The sequence below is a fragment of the Pan troglodytes genome, chromosome 15 (assembly GCF_028858775.2).
Source record: "Pan troglodytes isolate AG18354 chromosome 15, NHGRI_mPanTro3-v2.0_pri, whole genome shotgun sequence".
In the NCBI taxonomy this organism is placed as follows: Eukaryota; Metazoa; Chordata; class Mammalia; order Primates; family Hominidae; genus Pan; species Pan troglodytes.
In genome coordinates this window covers 103,075,839-103,085,784 of record NC_072413.2, presented here as the reverse complement: position 1 = coordinate 103,085,784, position 9,946 = coordinate 103,075,839, and the positions used below count along the sequence as shown (strand labels likewise).

Genomic DNA, 9,946 nt, shown 5'->3' with positions numbered 1-9,946 from the left:
CAGCGCTAGGGGCCGCCCTGTGTGGAGTCTGGGCTCACTCACTGTCTCTCTCACCTTCGACCCCTTCCTCCGCCCCACTTGACCTCACTCAGGCACTCCCTCCACGAGGTGCTCCTGGGGCACCCCAGGTAGTGAGGAGGCCACCGTGAAGGCCGCTGTGACCCACGCAGGGAGGCGGGAATGAGGAGGGGAGCCCCGAGGGCCACCCCTGCCTCCAGCACCATGCCCTGCCGCCCTGCCCTCCAGCCTCTAGCCACAGTTGCCTCTTCAGGCAGGGTCCAGGAGGGGCAACACTGCTCTGCTCACTGCCCTGTCGTTACCTGAGTAACGGTGACAGGGAGAGAGGCCCACACACCTCCTCGCCAGCTGGAGAGAAGCCCCTGGACCTACGGAACTGTTCTCCCAGGTCCTACTGTGACGAAGACACCTGCACACCAGGGGAAGGAGCAGTTCAGAAGCAGCACCTCAGGCTCTCCGGAAGGCCCTGTGTCCCGTCCACGCCCGCTCCCCTCCGACCATCCCCACTTCGCCTGGCATGGCAGGGGCTGTGGACGCCTCACAGCGACAGCCCAGGGAGAGGCCGCATAGGCCAGGGAGGCAGGGAGAGTTTTGTTGGGAATTCTGGGATCCTACTGCCTGGAGTTGGGGCAGGGGAGCACAGCCCAAGGAGGTCACATCCTGGTGGCCCTGCAGCCTCCTGGCATGTGGGAGGGACATGCCTGGAAGAGACAGCATGAGGGGGGACCACATATGGAAGACTTTTTTTTTTCTTTTGAGACAGAGTCTTGCTCTGTCACCCAGGCTGAAGTGCCGTGGCATGATCTCAGCTCACGGCAGCCTCCACCTCCTGGTCCCCTGAATAGCTGGGACCACAGGCGTGCACCACCACACCCAGCTGGTTTTTTTTTTTGTTAGGGACAGGGTTTCACCACATTGCCCAGGCTGGTCTTGAACTTCTGGACTCAAGCAATCTGCCTGCCTCAGCCTCCCAGAGTGCTGGGAAGGATTACAGGCATAGGCCACCACATCCATCGTTTTTTTTTTTTTGAGACAGGGTCTTGCTTTGTCACCCAGGCTGGAGTTGAGTGCAGTGGTGCAATCTCAGCTCACTGCAGCCTCTGCCTCCTGGGTTCAAGCGATCCTCACACCTCAGCCTCCTGAGTAGCTGGCATCACAGGCACGTGCCACCATGCCCAGCTGCCCAGCTAATTTTTACATTTTTCGTAGGGACAGGGTCTCACTGTTGCTCAGATTGGTCTTGAACTCCTGGTCTCAAGCAATCCGCCCGCCTTGGCCTCCCAAGGTGCTGGGATCGCAGGAGTGAGCCAGCCCCCAGGGCTAGCAGTGCTCTTGGGTAATGAACGTGTGAATGAGAGCACACTGAATGGTCGCGCGGGGCGGCCACCCTCCTGAGGGACAGCCCACTATGGACAGGTGATACCACCACTTGGTGCCTCCTTTCTTCATCCATAATTTGGGAATGGTGACAGTGACTGTCCCACAGGCCTGGTGGGGTATCAATTCAGATAGTACACGTCCCACACCTAAGATGAGCCTGGCACAAAGCCGCGCTCAAAAACACAGATCCTTCTTTAACTTCCTCCTCGGTTCCCCCAATGGGGGATCTTGCAGGGAAAGTGTTGACGAAAGGTCCGCCTGTTCCCAAGAACGACCCTAGAGGGCGCCAGGCAGCGGGGCTTGAATGGACCGGGCGGGTTCCGCTTTCCCGCTAGTAGCCGCCCGCGGCCGCCAGAGGGCAGCAGCTGCAAAGGGCGCCCGTGGGCAGCCGGGCCGCGCCTGTGGCCACGCAGTGCAGAGGCGGCCCCATCCGAGCGCTCGGGCGGGCGGGAGCGGAGCCGGAGCAGTGTCCCCGCCACCGCGGAACCTTCGCAGGCGGAACATTTTGCACATCCTTCCAGACCTTTCCTAAATCCTTACCCGCCTGCACAGGCACCCGTGGAAAATACGCGATATTGCCTTGTGTGTATGCATTTATCCAGCTTTTTATTTTGAAATAATTCCCAATTTGAGGGCTGGGCGCAGTGGCTCACGCCTGTAATCCCAACACTTTGGGAGACCGAGGCGGGCAGATCACGAGGTCAGGAGATCGAGACCATCCTGGCCAACATGGTGAAACACCGTCTCTACTAAAAATACAAAAAAATTAGCTGGGCGTGGTGGCGTGTGCCTGTAATACCAGTTACTCGGGAGGCTGAGGCAGGAGAATCGCTTGAACCAGAAAATCGGAGGTTGCAGTGAGACTCCGTCTCAAAAAAAAAAAAAAAAAAAAAAAATCCCAATTTACAGAAGGTGGCAAACACCGGGCAAAGAGACCCGGATATTCCTGTCCTGCAGATTCGCCATCTGTGAACATTGCCCCGCTATTCCTTCTCTCGCTCCTGCTTGTGTGGCATTTGAGAATAAGCTGCAGACTCCAGGCTTGCTCCCCTAAACAACTCAGAGAGTATTTTGGAAATAAACGAACTCTCTCCCAAGTAATTGCAGTGAACCTTGAAAAATCAGGAAGCCACCACTGATCCAATGTCCCCATCGACTCCGCAGAGCCTCTGCCAATTTCCCCGCTGTCTCAATGAGTCTTTGTGGGTCTTATGGGTCTTTGTGGGATGGCCCTCGCTCTAGCCTTGTCTGTTTCCTGTGGCTTCTTCATTTCCAGGAGGAACCCCTCAGAAGTGAGACTTTCCTCTTACAGCATCCTACCGGAGGCCCACGGGGCCAATCTGGCCATCGCTGGTGATGATAACCCTCATCGCTTGGGTATGATGGTGTCTGCCGCCATTCCCCACTGAAAAGTTAATTAGTAAGCATTTTGCATTCATTAATGAATAAGCAATTATTACACCGTTTCTGGGGAAAGAATTTGAGGTTTCCACTATGAGGTCAGGCTTACCCTTCTCTCTCATGTGTGTATGTGCGGGTCTCCGTCCATTTTGTCTTGCTATAAAAGATACTTGAGACTGCATAATTTATAAGAAAAAAAAGAGGTTTACTTAGCTCACAGTTCTACAAGCTGAGAAGTTCAAGGGCATGGCCCTGGTGAGGACTTTCATTCTGTGTCACAAAATGGTAGAGAAGGCAGGGTACAGTTGCTCACACCTGTAATCCCAGCACTTTGGGAGGCTGAGGTGGGTGGATCACCTGAGGTCGAGAGTTCAAGACCAGCCCAGCCAACATGGTGAAACCCCGTCTCTACTAATAATACAAAAATTAGCTGGGCGTGGTTGCACATGCTTGTAGTCCCAGCTACTCGGGAGGCTGAGGCAGGAGAATCGCTTGAACCCAGGAGGCAGAAGTTACAGTGAGCCGAGATCGCGCCATTGTACTCCAGCCTGGGCGACAAGAGCAAAACTCCATCTCAAAAAATAATAATAATAATAATCCAAGATCTGGGCACTAGGGGTGCTCACTGTTTCCAGAGCTGTAGAAAATACGTATGCCTATACACACACACATAGATATATACACACACATAGATATACATCTGTATTTCCAGCTATCCATATTGGAACTGGATTTGTACTGATATCTCCAATTTCAATCCACCCAGCCAGAAGTTGGTCCAGTCTGACCACTTTCCTAATTTGCAACTCCCTTCTCTGAAACGAGAGTCCTCAAATCCTTCATCCCCGATGCTTTTACTTATTTGTGCAATCCCCAGCCCTCTCCAACGTCTCTTTCTTGGCTCCTTGGCAGGTTAAAAGCCAGCCCTCAAGGAGGAGGGAAAGGGGAAGTAGGAAAAAGGAAGAAATGAATGGTCTGAGAGTTCCCTCTGTTTGCAAGTGAACAGTGAGCCTGCCAGTGTTCTGAACATGGGCAAGACATGAGACACCTGAGTCTGAGACAAAGACTTTGTTACTCACAGCACAGCAGGCAGCACGAGCTTCATATTCCCCCCAGCCCCCCAGCCCCACGGACAATGAGGAGTGGCTCCGGTGGATGCTGTACACACAGCTAAGGAACCCTGGGTTAGGAAACACCAGTCATTTAAAGGACTGCTAGCAAACCTGCCCAGTTTCTGCCCAGAGGGAGAAGCCATCTTTATTATCTTGGACAGCAAGCAAATTTGCCCTCTACCTGGAGGGAGACACATGCACGATGCTGAGGATTCACGTGTGGACATTGGGACCCCGGGGCCTGAGCTGAGACCCCAGCACTGCCCTTTACTCTCTGGGACCTTGGACAAGTGACCCAACCTCTCTGTGCCTCGCTGTCCTCATCTGGAAAATTGAGATAATAACTGTATCCAGGTCACTGCTTTCTTAGGAAGATTAGCAAGACCAGTATACAACGTGCCAGGGTCATCTATGCTGGGAAGGGCTGAGTGGGCTGCAGACAGGGCCATGGATGGCCTCTCTGAGCAGGTGCTTTTGAGACCAGAGCAGTGGAAGTGGGGAGCAACCTTGCAGCTGGTCTGGGTCAGGCGCAGGGCAAAAGCCCAGGGCAGGGAGCACTTCAGGTGCTCGAGAAGTGGTGAGAATCCACGGGGAGCAAGAGCCCAGGAAGCCAGGCATCGACAACGGAGTTCCCTCTGAGCACCTGAGACGGCAGTGCCGGGGACTCCTGAGCAGAGGCCAATGCAGCCAACTTGCATTTAAGGGGCCCGCTGGCTGTCGTGGAAGTGCCTGGATACTCAGGAAGAGCTACAAGCATCTGGAGGCGGCCCAAGGGTGCAGGTGAGCCTCCGAACCGGGCAGCGGCGCGGGCGGTTGCAGGTGGGTAGATCCTGATGTGTGTGAAGGTGGAGCCGAGGACGCTGGCGGGCAGATGGGAGGTGGAGGTGAAAGAAAGAGGCTGCAGGAGGAACCCAATGCTTCGGAGGAGCCTCAGGTAGCTGGTGGTCTTCCTCTCCTGTTACCACAAATTGCGTGGTTTCAAGCAGCCCAGCTTTCTTAGCTTGCAGTCTGTGGGTCTCTGCTTACGCTGCAGTCAGGCGGCAGCTGGCCACGCTCTGGTCTGGAGCTCAGGGTCCCCTTCCAAGCTCGCTCCTGTCGCTGGGAAGCCGGGTGTGGGACTGAGGAGGTCCCTGCCTCCTTGTGGTGTCACTGATGGCTGCTCCCTGCTTCTGGGGGGTGCTCATATTCCTTCTCACGCCCCCCGCCCCGTCTTCAAACCAGCATCCGCACCTTGAAGCCTTCCCAGGCTTGGACCTCCCTGACTCCCCCTCCTGTCACCAGCCACAGAAAACTGTCCTCTTTTCAAGGCTCCCGGGACTAGGTCAGGCCCACTTGGGAATTAGCGTTAAGCTCCACTCTGCCGTGTAAACCCGCCCGACCTTGGGAGTGGCACCTCCGCATGGGCACCAGTTCCAGGGGCTGGCGCAGGGGAATCTGGGAGGGCACATGTTCTCAGAATTCGGCCTAAACTGGGGTGCTTAAAATAAGGGCACGGCTGACACGCAGTGGCCTCCTGGTTCTTTTGGTGCAGGGTGGATGGCGTTTAATCCAGGACTGGAGAGGCGCCTGGGGAGTAGGCGGTGACAGAGGGGCGGTGTGAGGGCTGGGATCCGGAGCCCCGCAACCCTGGGAGGGGGCGGAGAGGAGGGATGCACAGAGGCTCACGAGGAGGGGCTGGTGGGAGGGGCAAGTGCAAGGGTTGGGCAGGGCAGGGCAGGGCCCACAAAGTTTGGCCCAAGGCCCCCAGTGGCTTGGAGAGGAGAGGAGGGTGGAGGACGGCTGGCAAGCCCATAGGTACATAAAGGCCTCAGGAGGCCAGCATGGTGACTCATGACTGTAATCCCAGCACTTTGGGAAGCTGCAGTGAAAAGATCGCTTGAGTCCAGGAGTTCAAGACTAGCCTGGGCAACATAGGAAAATCCTGCCTCTACCAAAAATACAAAAATTAGCTGGGCATGGTGGTGTGCGCTTGTTGTCCCAGCTGCTCGGGAGGCTGAGGTGGGAGGATGGATTGAGCCCGGGAGATTGAGGCTGCAGTGAGCCATGATCACGCCACTGGTGGAGAAAGAGTGCACCCCAGGAGTTTGAGACCAAGAACAGCAAAGTAACTGTGGCCACGGGGGTGTGGGTAGGTTTTGAGGTATTTGCTAGTGTGAAAGGAAAATATGGGGACCCCAAAATCACTAAGCCAAAGTGAAAAGTCAAACTGGGAACTGCTGGCAGGCAGACCTCCCTCCAATCCTATTTGTAAACAAGACAGCTACAAAGATTAAAAAGCTACATACCTCCCACACAAATTGCCCACAAGGAAATTCCTTGTGGTCTGTTACCCGTGGAAGGTGCTCCCCACTCCCTGCTTCGAGTTGTCCCACCTTTTTGGAACGAACCAATGTGTTTCTTTTTCTTTTTCTTTTCTTTTTTTTTTTTTTTGAGACAGAGTCTCACCCTATTGCCCAGGCTGGAGTGCAGTGGCGCAATCTCAGCTCACTGCAACCTCTGCCTCCCGGGTTCAAGCGATTCTCCTGCCTCAGCCTCCCAAGTAGCTGGGATTACAGGTGCCTGCCATCATGCCCAGCTAATTTTTGTATTTTTGTAGAGACAGGGTTTCACCATGTTGGCCAGGCTGGCCTTGAACTCCTGACTGCAGGTGATCCACCCACCTCGGACTCCTAAAGTGCTGGAATTACAGGCGTGAGCCACTGTGTGCAGCCTTATGTATTTCCTTTTTTTTTTTTTTTTTTTTTTTTTGAGATGGAGTCTCGCTCTGTTGCCCAGGCTGGAGTGCAGTGGCGCGGTCTCGGCTCACTGCAACCTCTGACTTCCTGGTTCAAGCGATTCTCCTGCCTCAGCCTCCCGAGTAGCTGGGATTACAGGCGCCCGCCACCATGCCCGGCTAATTTTTGTATTTTTAGTAGAGACAGGGTTTCACCGTGTTAGCCAGGATGGTCTCGATCTCCTGACCTTGTGATCTGCCCACCTCGGCCTCCCAAAGTGCTGGGATTACAGGCGTGAGCCACTGCACCCGGCTGGCCTTATGTGTTTCTTAAATGTGTTTGATTGATGTCTGTGTCTCCCTAAATTGTATAAAACCAAGCTGCACCCCAGCCACCTTGGGCACATGTTCTCAGGACCTCCTGAGGGCTGTGTCACAGGCCATGGTCACTCATATTTGGCTCAAAATAAATCTCTTCAAATGGTTTACAGAGTTTGATTCTTTCCATCGACATGTTACTGGTGAAAGGTATCTGAGTTACTGGCAGTGAATCCGTACAGGTCTGCGCAACCTCAATTCTTGCCTCCTCAGAAGAATTCGACCAATGGGCATAAGCAGAAGGAGAAACTGAGGTAAGTTTCAGAGCAGGGGTGAATGTTTATTAAAGAACTTTGGAACAGGAATGAAGGGAAGGAAAGCACATGTGGAAGAGGGCCAGGTGGGCGACTTGAGAAACCAAGTGCACGACAATCTATACAATTTTTTTCTTTTTTTGAGACGGAGTCTCTCTCTGTCACCCAGGCTGGAGTGCAGTGGTGGGATCTTGGCTCACTGCAACCTCTCCCTCCTAGGCTCAAGCGATTCTCCTGCCTCAGCCTCCTAAGTAGCTGGGATTACAGTTGCACGCCACCACGCCCAGCTAATTTTTTTGTATTTTTAGTAGAGATGGGGTTTCATCATGTTGGCCAGGCTGGTCTTGAACTCCTGACCTCAAGTGATCCACCCACCTCGGTCCTCCCAAAGTGCTGGGATTACAGGCATGAGCCACTGCACCTAGCCCAATCTATACAATTTTAATCATGTTGAGCATAAAATACAATTTCCATAAGCCTTTTATAACCTTTTATTAAGGACTGGGTTAATACTCCAAGAAAACCTTGTTAATCCGACACAGAGGCCCATATGCTGGGCTTACATCAGTGTGCCTTCAACACTAATGGTTAACTTATCTCTCAAAATCACCCCTTACAATCCACACGCCCGCCTCTTCCGCGATAGTCCCTGGGCCTTCAGGAACTGAACTGTTTTAACTGGTTTTGGTTTGATTTCTGGCCTGTGTCTCAGGAACGCGGTTTATTTTGATTGGCATCTTCTATCGGGTCTGAGGATGAGGCTTTAACTGCTGTCAGTGTTTAAGATTTAGCAGGACTTTGGCTAGTGGGGGTGGCTCATGCCTGTAATTCCAGCGCCTTGGGAGGCCGAGGTGGGTGGTTGGGAACTCCTGGGGTCAGGAGTTCCACACCAGCCTGGCCAACATGGTGAAACCCTGTCTCTACTAAAAATACAAAATAGCCAGGCGTGGTGGTGCAAACCTGTAATCCCAGCTACTTGGGAAGCTGAGGCAGGAGAATCGCTTGAACCCAGGAGGCAGAGGTTGCAGTGAGCTGAGATCGCACCACTGCACTCCAGCCTGGGTGACAGAGCGAGACTCTGTCTCAAAAAAAAAAAAAAAATTAGCAGGACTTGGTGTCCTTTTTAGACCCAGGAGTCAAAGCCCTGTAACTTAATGGCATAAGGACTTTAAAATCACATACAGAAAATTACACAGATGTAATAACTTTAATTTAAAAACATTTTAATCTCAGTTTTTCTAAGCAAATCACAACTTAGGAATTATTTCAATAAAGTGTAAAAAGCCAGTTACCCAAAGGCAAAAGAAAAGACCTTCTGCAGTATGAGTGCTGTTCCCTGTGGGGAGTCCATTTAGATCACCGGCAAGGCAGAACTGATGACAAGGTACTTGAATTAGTTACACATAGTGTAGCAGGACGAGTCGCAGACAAAACTCCTCAGACACCGGATTAAAGAAGGAAGAGGTTTTTATTCAGCTGGGAGCGTCGGCAGACTCGCGTCTCAAGAGCCGAGCTCCCGGAAAAAGAAATTCCTAGCCCTTTTAAGGGCTTACAACTCTAAGAGGTCCACGTGAAAAGGTCATGATAGATCAAGTAAGTGTGAGGAACGTGACTGGGGGCTACATACATCAGCTCACAGAACAAAAAGTTTTACAGTGCTTTCTCATGCAATGTCTGGAATTTACAGATAACACCAGTAGTTTTGGTCAGGGGTTAACATTATTATTATTATTATTATTATTTTAACCACCAGGGCCAGGTGGTGGCGCCAAGGTCATCTAGCTATTTATCTTACTTCTGTTTCTTTCCAACTTTTTGCTTTCTCCTTTTTCTCTTGTCTTATAAACTAGGGAAAAGGGGAGGTGGGGGAGAAGCTGGGAAGGACAACAGAAGTGGTGGTCTCATTCCACAATAGGAAGAGTGTTTCCTGGGTCATAAGTGAAAATTTTTGGATCCATAGAACAATTTAAAGCAAGAGCACAGAATATTATGTTGGAAGGAAACACGTCCTTTAGAACTCTAAAACAAAACATTTTCTAGCATCAGGCCACAATAAACAGAACCTGAAGAATAAAAAGCTTACAAGAGTTAAACACTAGTTGAAGGACAGAGTTATTCTTTCAGGCCTATTAAAAGGGGAGAGAAAGTGGAAAACAGAGAGGTGCAATGAAGTTGAACTTTGCATACAAAAATAATAATGTTGTGTAACTTTATTAAGAGTAAAGCAATACCTTAGGAAAATTTCATTGTTCAAACCAACCTTTTAGGAAGTTTTTAAATATCAAAACATAATCTCTAGAAAGACCATTATAAACAATTTCCCTTTAATTATGACAACTATAAAAGTTTTTTCCATAAATCCTCTTCTTATGATTTACACAGACCATTCATGACATGTTTGGACTTTCTGGTTTGTCCTGAACATCCCTCTTTCATGAACAACCAGTCGTTTTATTCTAGGACAAAAATTCACCAAACAAGATTCTTTCTCATATAAAATTATTTTTCTCTAAGCATTTTTTTTTTTTTTTGAGACAGAGTCTTGCTCTGTCACACAGGCTGGAGTGCAGTGGCATGATCTCGACTCATTGCAACCTCTGCCTCCTGGGTTCAAGCAATTCTCCTGCCTCAGCCTCCTGAGTAGCTGGGATTACAGGCATGTGCCATTGTGCCTGGCTAATTTTTATATT

At 51.2% G+C, this 9,946-nt stretch overlaps 1 long non-coding RNA gene across 1 annotated transcript; it reads left to right on the top strand.

Annotated features, from left to right (window-relative positions):
• Positions 1 to 2,674: 2,674 nt before the first annotated feature.
• LOC134808322 (uncharacterized) lies at positions 2,675 to 7,256 on the top strand. The gene is made up of 3 exons (XR_010151043.1): positions 2,675 to 2,818; positions 3,712 to 4,691; positions 7,116 to 7,256. It is a non-coding gene; the product is annotated as an uncharacterized LOC134808322 (long non-coding RNA).
• Positions 7,257 to 9,946: the final 2,690 nt, after the last annotated feature.